Genomic DNA, 3199 nt, shown 5'->3' on the forward strand with positions numbered 1-3199 from the left:
ACGCAGTCTACACCGTGGCAGATGTATTGGTAGCATCTTGTCTGAAAGGAATTTGTTCTGCTCAAATAGCAGAATTGATTGCTTTGATTCGAGCATGTGACCTGGGAAAGGAAATTAGGGTTATCATGGTGACTGACAGTCAGTATGGATTTGGGGTTGTCCATGACTACGGACAACTGTGGTCCCAAAGAGGTTATTTAACATCTGCAGGATCCCCCATACGTAATGCTGAATTCATAAGAATGTTGACTGACGCAATTCAATTGCCTGATGCACGGCTCATAAAAAGGGAGATGACTGCATAACTCGAGGTAACAGGTATGTAGATTCAATTGCAAAATATTGCGCCAGAAATCTTGCATCCAGAAATCGGGACAGAAGTAAAGAGCATGTTTCAAGTCCTTTAATGCTAACCACAGTAGTTGAAACTTGGCAGGAAGTGAGGCAAATGCAGGAAGAAGCTGATGAGGAAGAGAAAAATGTCTGGTTAAAAGCAGGATGTAGCAAAGAGAGGAAGATGAAATTAAGGTTTACAAAGATGAAAGACCAGTAATGCCCGATAGCATGATCTCAAATATGGCCTGAATGTATCATGGTCAAGCGCATGTTGGAAGGGATGCCATGCTTCGTCTATTCAGACAAACGTGGTATAATCCTAAATTCAGGATGACTGCTGAAAGTTTGTGCCAGAGATGCCTTGTATGTCAACAGTTTAATCCAAACAGAAAAACAATTGTGAGTCTGGGAACCATAGTACAGGAGGGAGGTCCATTCACACGAATGCAGTTGGATTTCATAGAACTTCCACCTTGTTACAGGCTCAGGTATGATTTAGTAATCATTTGTCTGTGCTCTCGATGGGTGGAGGCTTGCCCCACGAGGAGGAATGATGGGCTAACTGTTGCAAAGTTGCTTTTACGTGAAATCATCCCAAGGTATGGATTTCCAGTAACGATTGAAACTGACAGAGGCAGCCACTTTCAGAACGAACTACTGCAGATGATCTGTGAAGCACTGGACATTCGTCAGAAACTGCATTGTGCTTACAGACTTGAGGCTTCAGGAGTAGTTGAACAAGTGAATGGAACAATAAAAAACAGAATTGCAAAAATGTGTTTGGCAACAGGACTGAAGTGGGCAGGCGCCTTACCACTTGTTTTGATGACCTTAAGGAACATACCTGACGGAAAGACTGGATTACGTCCACATGAGATTTTAATGGACAGGGTGATGAGGCAAGCATTTGTACCAGTTGATAAACTGTTAACTATTAATGATGACATCATACTGGATTACTGCAAAAACCTGTCTGACGTGGTGACTTCTGTGTTCCATCAGGTGGGAACTGAATCAAACACGAAAGAGAAAAATCCAGCTCATGATCTAGTTCCTGGAGATTGGGTTCAGATAAAGGTACATCGCAGAAGAAACTGTTTGGTGCCTCGCTGGCAGAGACCGACACAGGTCATATTGGTCAGCACCACTACAGTTAAATGTGCCGGAGTGAAGAGATGGGTGCATGCAAGCCACACCATTTGTGTGCCTGAACCTGAGAATCCAAACGAGGAAGGTGAAAGCACAACTGATTCTGATTCTGAAGGTGAACCAAAGAGAAATCCAGATACTGAAGCTCAACAAGAACGTCAACATCTGGAAGTATCAGATGCTAGCTCTGCGTCTGAAGGAGAAGGAGAAATTGTCGAAATACCGAATTCTGAAGATCAATCTGAAGATTGAGATTTGGTAGAGACTGACACCAGTAAGGACACTGAGCAATGTGGAGATAAAACTGGTCATCAAGAAAATACTGAAGAACAGTCTGAAAGCAGGAACCAAAATCCTGACACTGGAAAAGAGGAAATAACTCATGACAAGGATGAGATTCCAAGTACCAGCTATGGAGATGTTCCTAACAGAGTGAAAGAACTATCAAAAGAGAAAACTGACCTTGAAAAAGAAAAATACATTATAAAGTTTGTCATAAATGAAACTGTCGAAGAGACTGAAAGTAAAACTGACGACAGTGCAGATGAGACTCCATTGAGAAAGAGTCCCAGAAAAAGAGCTTGGAGAGTGGGACATAACACCACAAAGCCTAAGACAAAAAGAGTTTGTAAAGGAGATAATTGGCCTAAAGAGACTGATGGACTGAGATTTAAACTGGTTAACAAAGCAAGAAAACCAGAAGATCAAGTAAATGAAATGACCAGTCAAAAGGAGTTGTTGGGGAAAAAGAATAGAAGTTGTTCAAAGGCCAAAAAGAGTGAGAAGACCAAACCAAAAATACAAGTCACCTAAATGGTCGTATATCATTCTACCTCCTATTGAAGAAGTAAACAGTAGCCAAGAGAACTTATACTGCCCAAAGTCATATGGGAAAAGTGAGTAAAGAACTGAATCACAGAGAAAAGTGATAATTGATCAAAGGTACAAGGTAAAGACAAATCTTGAAATCCTGATATAAGGAGAACATTGTAAGGGAAAGGTGAAAGCCTATAGATGACAAAGGTCTAAGAGAAATTGTAAAAGCAGATCATTTAAAAAAAATGGCTAACAATGAGCACAAAACGAAATGTTCTATTTTTAGAAAATGGTGTAGAATGTGTTTAATATGTACAGGACTATTAATTTTGATATGGATAATTTTAGCTATTATCATTCCTTTTCATGACAATATAGCGAAGTTGAATCCAAATGTGAGTTCAAATGAAAAAAATGTTGAATCAAAGTCTAACAAACAGCATGTATATAGACCAGAAATGCATCAAGATAGGTCAATTAGTGACTACACCAAAAACACGTTTTCAAGATTGTTATCTGAATATGTTAAGATCATGGATGCTAGTGACTGTTATGTGTGTGTGAAATTACCTGCATCTGTTTCAGAAGGGGTGACGTACCACCACCTTCCACTTACAAATGGTGTCATGTGTAGTGTAATTGCAAGTTTGTTTTATCAAACAGGAAAATTAGAGTATTATTATTCAAATTCAGATGATGTATTTGCAAAGTTGAAAGTAATTAATGCCATGAATAAAGTAAAGCCTGCTAGAGTAATGGGGGGAATTCTTTTTGGAAATGGATGAATTGAGGCACGAATATGCTTTTAAAAATAATTTGACTTGTAAAATGAGAAGTGAGAAAAAAGCATTTTTAGATATGGTTGAAGAGAGAAGAATTGCTTATAAACGTAGTGAAA

The 3199-nt window shown here is 39.1% G+C and overlaps 1 pseudogene; it reads left to right on the forward strand.

Moving 5' to 3' along the window:
- The first annotated feature begins 780 nt into the window (after positions 1 to 780).
- LOC147696799 (uncharacterized) lies at positions 781 to 2152 on the forward strand (annotated as a pseudogene).
- The last annotated feature ends 1047 nt before the right edge of the window (positions 2153 to 3199 follow it).

The sequence above is a fragment of the Lissotriton vulgaris genome, chromosome 8, assembly GCF_964263255.1.
Source record: "Lissotriton vulgaris chromosome 8, aLisVul1.2, whole genome shotgun sequence".
Lineage (NCBI taxonomy): Eukaryota > Metazoa > Chordata > Amphibia > Caudata > Salamandridae > Lissotriton > Lissotriton vulgaris.